The sequence below is a fragment of the Agelaius phoeniceus genome, chromosome 8 (assembly GCF_051311805.1).
Source record: "Agelaius phoeniceus isolate bAgePho1 chromosome 8, bAgePho1.hap1, whole genome shotgun sequence".
Lineage (NCBI taxonomy): Eukaryota > Metazoa > Chordata > Aves > Passeriformes > Icteridae > Agelaius > Agelaius phoeniceus.
The window spans coordinates 35,016,434-35,025,844 of NC_135272.1; the positions used below are offsets into that span (position 1 = coordinate 35,016,434).

General features: G+C 41.0%; 1 long non-coding RNA gene across 1 annotated transcript in view; it reads right to left on the reverse strand.

Annotated features, from left to right (window-relative positions):
* LOC143694608 (uncharacterized) overlaps window positions 1–8,578 on the reverse strand; it is a 29,901-nt gene extending 21,323 nt beyond the window's left edge. The window contains exons 1-3 of the long non-coding RNA XR_013183177.1: window positions 8,479–8,578; window positions 3,533–3,606; window positions 678–839 (exon numbers count right to left, since the gene is read on the reverse strand). This is a non-coding gene — a long non-coding RNA (uncharacterized LOC143694608). The remainder of the gene's footprint in view (window positions 1–677; window positions 840–3,532; window positions 3,607–8,478) is intronic.
* Window positions 8,579–9,411: the final 833 nt, after the last annotated feature.

Below are 9,411 nucleotides of genomic sequence, written 5' to 3' on the forward strand. Positions count from 1 at the left end.
AATTGATGTGAAGTAAATAACTCCTTGGTCCTTGACTTTTCAGTGATACATGTGTCGGGCAAGCAGAGCTGCACACTGGCACTAAAGCTGTGCCTGCACAACTGCTCTGGTTGAGGAATGCATGAACTGATTGCTAAATGCTGACAAACTTCTCCAGCATATTCATTATTCAAAGTATAAGGTATTTAGACACTTATATATTTTTTTTAAACCATTGCCATTGTGAAACATTTGTTAGCATCATCAGTATTCAAGTATTCTAGTTATGATTTTTTTTGGGGGGTGGTGTAGGATTATGTTGACCTCTTGTTGCATGAGCTTAACTTGACCATAAATGTTTGCAATACCTGATGAATACCGCTGGTGTGAAATAAGCCCTGCTTGACAGCAACACAACTGTCAGTCCACTACAGTTTAAGCTTATTAGGAAGGTGGCTTTTGGCCCAAAATCTGCCCTAACTGTGCTGGTTTGGAAAATGAGCCCAATGCGCTGCATGGTGGTGGGGGCTCATTGACCTACAGTGATTGTAACGAGTGTAAGATTAGTGTTTCCTGGAAACTGAACCCATAATATTGAGGAATTGAGACTTTTGATTAACAACCAAACTAGAAGGTCAACCTGACTTCATGAAGACAAAGTGAAGTTTTAGCAGAACTGAAGCCAAGAGGGAGCTCACCAGTTGCGACTGCTGACGCAGGATTCATCTCCACAGGCTGCCTAAGGAAAGAAATCCAGTGGCATTTATAGTCCCCTCATCCTTTAATCTCCTTGGGATCCAAGCAAACAACTGTGTGCATGGCTTAGAAGGGTAAATTGGAACAGGGTCCTATGGCATTTCCTATGGGAATCAAAGAAAATTTAAAAATCTGAGGGATTTTTGCTCTCCAAAAGCAAAACCAACAATTAATGGTACACTGTAATTAACACAACTTCCTAAAGTTTAGAATCATGTGGAAAGAACATGAAAAGAAGAATGTGAAATTGCACCTCTGGGTAAAGGAGGCTTATTTTGCTGTCTGTTTAAAATCATGTGAAAAGAACATGAAAAGAAGAATGTGAAATTGCATCTCTGGGTAAAGGAGGCTTATTTTGCTGTCTGTTTAAAATCATGTGAAAAGAACATGAAAAGAAGAATGTGAAATTGCATCTCTGGGTAAAGGAGGCTTATTTTGCTGTCTGTTCTGGGGACCGTGCATGGCCGTCTTCTAGGGACAGGGTACATGCCAAAGAAAGGTGATTTAGGGACACTCAGCTACATTGCTGTCCTTTAATTGAAGCACAGCTTCCCCTTTATCTTCTGGGGAGTGGACAGGAACACAGCCAAGCACAGAGTCATCTCTGCTCTCCTCCAGGCTCCCCTGAGTGGGTGCACTCCCCTTTTCGAAGAGCCAACTTCCCAAACGCTCCCAACAGCAACAACCTGCAGGGAGGCATTCCGTGTGCTCCCAGGAATCAGCATCCTCTTCCTCACACCCAGTGCTCTGGGTCTGGACACACACCCTGCATTCCTCATGCCTGGGACTCCAGTGGGGCATGGTGGTGCTCCCAGCAGTGCCCCATGGCTCTGGCAGGATTGCTGCTGGGCATTGCCTTTGAGGGTGGATGATTCCATTCTGACCAGCTTGCCTGGCCACCATCTCTGCTGGCCATGGGGAGCTTCCCTAACTAACAGCCACGTTTCCAATGACCCTGGAAAAAACTTGAACTGCACTTCTGAGTGCAAGGCTGCTCTGAACAGCTTGGCCAGTTGTAGAGTTATTGAAAACATTTACACATGTAATTTTATTGCAAGAACAGACACGACTGTGACTTTATTGATTGCTTTCCTAGTTATGGAAATGTTTCACTGCTTTAAACCCCGCAGCTCACCCTGCAACCTCCCCAGCTCCATCATGCCCCATTTAGTGCTGTTCTAATATTAGCAGACCTTTGTTTCCACAACCTGGATTTTCCATATTTTCATCCCTACGACCAAGAAAGCTCATGGCCAAATAACAATGAGCTCATCTCAAATGCTTAAGCAGCCAGTGCCAGGTGAACAAATTGTCTATTATTAGACTCTTTCATGCTCTAAGAGCTTTTGTTCCCTACTTGCCTGCCTTAACACCTGCTGTTGCAATGTATATCAACTTTCAGAACATCATTCTCAGTAACAACAGAATGTAAAAATGTATTCGGGGATTGCTCAAACAGAAAGTGATTAAGTTTTGTAGAGGGAGCTTTGTCAAGCACAAAAATATAAAAAATAAGGCATGTGGTGATGGGACTGGAATAATTATGAATACAAATCAAAAATCTTCACTGAATCAACACAATAAAAAGTTAGAGATTGAATTGCGGGGAATTCATTCAGCAGCATTCAGGAAAACACTAATAGTTGTGAGAAATGAATTTGTATTAGTAGTAGTAGTAATAGGAATTTTTTTCCTTCAGTGAGTTTCACACAAATATAGAGTGTTTGACTGGTGTGTGAAAGCGTTGATGGGATTGTGTGGGTTGGGCATATGGAAAAGGTGTAACCCAAACCCAGCAGCTTAAAAAACACATATATAGATATTTAAAAATATTTAGTAGTGTGATCCAAATGTTAGAGAAGGAAATCATAATTAACAGGTTATAAGGTATGTTATGAGGAGGTCTGGCTTTTACTGGAGCAAGAACAGTCATGGTTCATGGTACAGAAATGGACTACAGTTCATATGTGGGATGGCTTTTTTTTTCTTTGTATATTTTTCTTCTGTTCAGAAAATCAAACTTAAATTGTTGCTTTTACAGGCATGAAATAGAGTTTGAGAGAGCAGCATGACCTGGGAGAGGAGGCTCAGCAACCACCTGGAGTGGGCAAAATTCTTGCCCACGGCTGAATGGGTTCCCCCTCTTGCCAAATCAGATGTCCATTTATAACAAAATTCCCCGTTATCCCCTTCTCACCTGCCACATCTATTTAGATTGTAAATGTTCCAGGCCAGGAACTGTCTCTCACTGTGTGTTCATCCCTTGCACAGCACGGGGGGGGCTCCAGGCTGTGTTGGGCTGTCACAGGATTGTGCTGCACACAGTAAACAACACAGAGATCCACAGACAGTGAAACCCCAAAAGCATTTGTTACCTCGTTTTACTCTGCAATAAATTCTGACCTTGGTTTAGTATTGCTATTGAAAAGAGCTTAAGGCCAGTTCCCAGAAAAGCATAGTCCAGGCATTGTATCACTTATTAAATATTCAAATAGCAAGTAAGCTTCTCTTACAAATAACCGCAAAAATATTCCTACACAGAAGGCAGCTTTCCTAACAAACCTTGCTTCACTCTTCCTTTCAAAACACACAGTACAAACAGCTGTATGCACTGCACCTCCATGGGACACTGCTATGTACCATGATACTTGTACAGAAAGTCTGCTGTGGTTCTGGTTGGATTTTATAATTTTCAAATCAGAATAGAGGAAATAGAGGATTATTGAGTTTTCTTGCTGCTTATTTAATACATATGACCTGTCCCCACCAGTTAAAAATTCTGAAAAATATTACTTACAAGAAAGAGGAGGACACAGAGCAGTCTCTGCTAAAGAAGGAATTGCTCTGCAGAAGTAGTTAGTCAAAATACATCTGTTAAAACAGGAAAAAAATCATCAGCAAAGTTACTTAAACATGTACACCACATTCAAATTCGAGGAAAAAACGTTATTTTTGGACCGTAACTATGGTAAGGGTACATTAGATCCTCTGCTACAGTGCTAATAATGAATAAGAAATCTGGAGGCAGAAAGTGAAGTGTTCATCAGAGTTGTTTTAACTTGCTGTGTGATACCCACAGCTCTCCCTGTGCACGTGCCTTGGCTGTCCCTTGTGTCCCTGGACAGACCCAGGGCAGGAGAGGCAGATCCACCACAGTGACTGGTGTCCTCCAGGGACATTCTCTGCTTCAAGTTGTTCCAGGTGCCTTTGCACCACCTTTTTTCTGTCAAGAGATGAAACCAGCCATGGGTTTGAGGGGGAAATAGGTCAAAATCATCCCCTTTCTTTAGAACTGAGCAAAGATTAGTCCACAAAGAAATCACCAGCTTGGATTTTCAGCAGGAAAATGCTCTGCTCTGCTTTCACAAAAGGCTACTCAAATGTTGTATTTTAACTCCAATAAAGATGCATCATCATGGAAACATTAGGGTTGGAAAAGATCTCTCAGATCATCAAGTACAATCATTACCCCAACCCTTCCTTTTTCCAGTTATGGCCACATGTCTTAACAAAGGCAAACACTGAAGGACCAAAATTCCCTGAGTTGTAAAAACCTAAAATATCAAGGAACAAAACAAATCAGTAGAACTCAAATAGGGGAAAAGCAAAAGGAAGAAGTTCACTTAGGCAGCCCGAGGTCTTACTGATCTATGATGTTTATTTGAGAGCTCTCACAAGATAAACATTAAAAAATTCGGGAAACACAATCATCCATATGAAAATCTGGTGAGTACACGACACAAAGCCTTGTTGTAAGACATAATACTCCTTATTTCATATGCGAGATTTGTTCTGAACATTTGTTATTACACCTCTGAACATAAACATAAAACACATATGAAAGATAACAGGCAGGACAATTCACTCATATAGATCATCCAGAACACATCTGACATGATGTCTTGTGTCAGATGGCCAAGCACATCTCTCTTAGAAGATCTTATGTATCCATCAGCATAAGAGAGACGTTTCTGCCCCTGGTGTTGCACGCTGGTATCACAGGGCTGGTGTAAAATAGGTTCAGGGGGCTCATGAATCTGCCTCAGCCACCAAAGATAAACAAATCTGGAACTCATTAGTCTTCACACGGCAGTGTTTTGGCACACAGAGGAAAAGGAGTTATCAAGACTAAATTCAGAAAGGTTGATATATGTATCTACATCTCAAAATGTCTGTTAAACTGCCAACATGCTTCACATAGTCCCTGTGAGGTTTGTATTTTTTCCTGCATTGTTTAAGCTGTCAAATGTTAATGTGTTTCTGGCTTAATTTATTACACTGATATGACAAGTTATGAGCAAATGTATTCTTGTTTACTACTGTTAATATTTTGGTTATACTCATTAAGAGCAGTTTTAAGATTAGTCTTTTTTGTTATTTTGCATAGTGGAAAAGAAGCAAAAGTCTTCAGTGAGGACTGCATCCCACTGCTGCTTGCAGCACAGGCTCCAAACTGGAGTGCTCCAACTGGCTATTAAATCATCACCACAGATCAGAACAAATCCTAATGAAAGGGTGTCCCAGAGCCTGCCTGATGGATGCACTGCCCTGCTGCTTATGAGATCTCTCCTGGATGTGAGAGATGGACATTTCCAGTAAGTGAAATTCCAGAACGTGCCCCTAAACAGGTAGAGTACTTTTCTTCACTAACAGGAAGCCAAGATACATATAATTTTCTTAAATTCTAGCAGGGTCCCCCTCTCCAACTTCGGGGATGGCACAAAGTATTTCCCAGACTGTCTTCTGCAGGGTCCAGTAGCATTTTGTCATATTTAAGATTCTTTAGCTCTTGAGCTTCCTAAGTGAGAGCCAGTTCCATTGGAAAGACAATGGAGAAGTGATGGTACAAGTGCCATACTCTGGTGAAAATGTGAGAGAGCCAGCTGGCTGGGGTACAGAGCACAGGGTCAGTGCCTTCCCTAGGAACACCTGGAGATGTTGGAGATGAGCTGGAGATGAGCTACAATCATCTTGATACGTAAAAGGCACTGTGATGAGCATGAGCAATGTCAGGCTGTTATTCCCACAGCCTGATGCAATATGACACAGCTCAGTCCCAAACTCTATTGTGACACAAATTTAGAAGCAGACTTGGATGAAGATATGAAATTCTGGCATGGAAATTCTTTTAATATTCTGGAATTTGTTTTCATTCTGATTTGGAAGAGGAAGAAGGAAATCTAGAAGGTTTGAAAAATTATCAGGCAATTTGGATAAGTCTCAAATTAAAATTCCACATGGTTGCATAATACAGAGACAGGAACTTGGAAGTCCCAGATGAATGGGAGTCTCAGTGCCTGGGAGCCAATGCTCCTGGCTTTCCATGAATGCACAGAGCCCAGAGCTGCAGCAATCTGCTCAACGGGCTGTCAAGTTGCCCATCAGCTGAAACTCCAATGCCTCTTCCACTCTACATTTACACAGCTACAAATCCTGCTCAGATCCTCACAAGACAGTGTCCAAGTAACTTTCTAGGAAGTCCACATCTGTCTGGCCAGGAGCAAAGTCCTTGACAAATATGATCTCCCTAACTTGAGGGCATCCCTGTTTATGTCCAGAAACAAAAGTACAAAATTTCATGATCGTTTTCAGTGATTTAAGCACATCCAAGACAACAGGAGCATTTCTGCTACCTTCAGTTGCCTTTGGGCACAGAATCTACATCTACAGCACCTTGCAGTATTTACTACATATTGGAAAATTCATTGCAATAGGGGTAAATTGCCCACAAAGCCTTAGCTCAGAAGTATTTGCTTATCTGGCAGGGTTTTTTAGTAGTCAAGATGAGATTTTTCTCTTTCAGTAGCTGAATGAGGCAGATGGTTTGATTCAGTGTGGCTACAGAAAGAGAGCCAAGGCAATTCTGGGGCTATGGGTGCAAAGCCTTCACATCAGGGCTCAAGAACAAAGCTGCTGCAACGTTCAGTGATGAAGAATGTGGCAAAGATCAAGCATCAAGCAATTATTGGAATGACTTCTGCAGAGGCAGCTCACCTGGACCTGCTGGCCTGGGGGGGTCTGTCCATCCATACCTCACATGGTTCATGGGGGTACAGAGAGGAGGGTTCTGAACTTGGCCACTTCTTCTTTTGCATTATCAGGAATGTGTTTAAAAGTGTGGGCTTTAATAACATGTAATGCCTTGTGGCAGTGTGCCTCCAGAATATCTCTGGGTATCCTTATCCCTAGCACACCAAGAATGGCATAGCAGGATTTTTATAGCATTTCCTCAGGTAAAAAACAGCAGATGAACTCCAGGCCTTGCTCCTGTCCATATGTGACACAGGAATAATGAGGACATTGTTTTGATTGAAGGGACTTATATTTCACAGGATATGGTCCCCTTTTGGAAACACACAAGCAAGAACTCCATTCTGACCTATTGTTACATTCCTACATCTTCCACTATTCTAGCACTGCCTGTATATTTCATTACATTTCACTGTATCAGCAATCCTAGATATACTTTTCTAATCACTTATCAGATGCAGATAATAGATATATATTTATTTTCAATTTTCTGGCATGCAGTCTAAAACAGAATCAAATTTCTTGTTGCTACAAGCCAGTCCAGGCACCCTGAGCAAACATGCCAATTGACAGAGGTTATTTCTATTTCGTTTGCAGTGGATACACAAATTTGATCTCCTTCAGATATTTTTGCCTGGAAGCAAAGAGGTATCCCAATGTTCAGGTAACCCAGATTTCCAGATTAGGATGATGAGACAATCAGGCTACAGATCTTTGCTTGTTTAACCTTGGGAGGCACCAATCTCTTCTCGATATTTTACAGTAAATACTTGGTACAGCTTTCATTCATTTTCACTTCACTACCATTGTGGGAGCTGGCCTCCAATGCTGACTTTCCTTCTGCCTAAGTGTGCTTTCTCCCTTTATTTTTTGTTGTTATGCTTCCTGACATTTTTATTTTCTGGGTCATACCCCACTCCATGACGTATCAGTAGCAAAGCAATAAAATTACTCACATAAAGCCCCTGCAAGAACTGGACCCCTTGCTTTCATCAGTGAGCTCCCCTCATGTTTGATTGTTCAGATCTGAATAGCTGGAATATGTTTTAAGGCACAAAAGCACATTGTTTCATATGCTCAGGGAAGTTGGTGATGATGGGTAGATCTCAGGCTGCGTTGGAAATGCAGTACCTCTCTAACAAGTTGTCAATCTCAATTAAGACATCAACATGTCGAATTAGGAAGGTACTGCTGCACAGCCTATTGTTGAACTGCATGTCAGGTGAAATAAGCACTAATTATACACTTAGCCAAATATGTCTGCTCAATATTACTTCAAAACTAAGGTCACTGAGTTATTGTGAAGTGGTAGTTTACACTATTTTGGATCCCACCAAATGGCAGGTGGCCATACAAATATGCAACTCAGCATGTTCTGCTTGGTCCCCACAGCTGTGCTGCCAATCAGTTAAGGATGGCTGCAAGTAAATGCTAATTAGCTTCTGTTGATCTGCATATTCCAGCAGCCTCCCAGGATTCCCATTTTGATATGCAAGATTGCCAGTTGGGTATGTGATTGAATTAAGAACCAGAAAAGATTTTATCTTCCATGCAGGAAAATGTGGGTCTCAATCCCCAGTAGAGGCTGTTATCACTCTGATTTATGTTTGGCAGTGCCTGTCATTGGAGTGGTAGCAAAGGCTCAGTGCTAGAGGGTGCTACCTCCCTTCTTTTGGAGGATAAAGACTCTCCTCGTTAAGAGCAAACACTCACCATCTGGGGCCTGACCCCCTCCTGGCTTTTATATTTGCAAGGCTTCCACATGTCTGCTTCTCCATGAAGGGTCCAGCAGATGCTCTTCCGTAGCTTTACTGGTCCTCAAAAAATAAATAGAATTAAAAAAAAAAAAAAAAAAAAAAAAAAGAAGACAGCAAGGAAATGAAAGAGCAGAAAGATTTTGAGTGATAGGTTTGGGTTTTTGCATTAGTAGGGTTGCAAGGGGCAAAAAATAAAAAAAAAGATTTCCCAAGGTTGTCAATAGCCTATTAATAGCTGGCTGGTTACATTTGCTAGGACCACTTAAGAAAGAAATGGCTGGAAAGTAGCACTTCTGGGAGCAAAGTGCTTAGATTTTGCACCTGTACTTCATAAGGGAAAAAAATATGATCTCATTATGTAAACATTACAATAACAATTTTCAGAAATTTTGCTTGGCTCTGCTATTAGTGAGCACTGGTTCCCTGCAGTGAGAAAATGATATTTCTCAGAAACCACTCAGTGCATATGAAGACAAAATAAAATTTGTCTCATCTTTGTGATTTTTCACCTTATGGCTTGATTGGACATTGGAAGAAAAATGATTATTTAATTACCCTGCCAAGTTTCTGTAGGTTGTTATCATATTGTTTCTTGTCTTGAAAATAACTCAAAGAAAAGTGGCTTCAGGGTGATGGAACATTGTATACTGCCTTAAAATGCTGGGAAACTGTTCTTCCTTAGGGATTTGAAGTTATTTTCTTTTTTTAATGATGTTGTTCTCCCATTCATAAAGTTTGTCAGCACTCTGCTGTAAACAAGACACCTAAGTATGTGAGCAATAATCCAGTTCAATAAAGTTTATAGGAGAAAGTCATAGATAAGAATTCACTGCAAATTTCAGTTGGCATATTTTATGTACAAAACTATGAAAGCAAAACTACAATCACT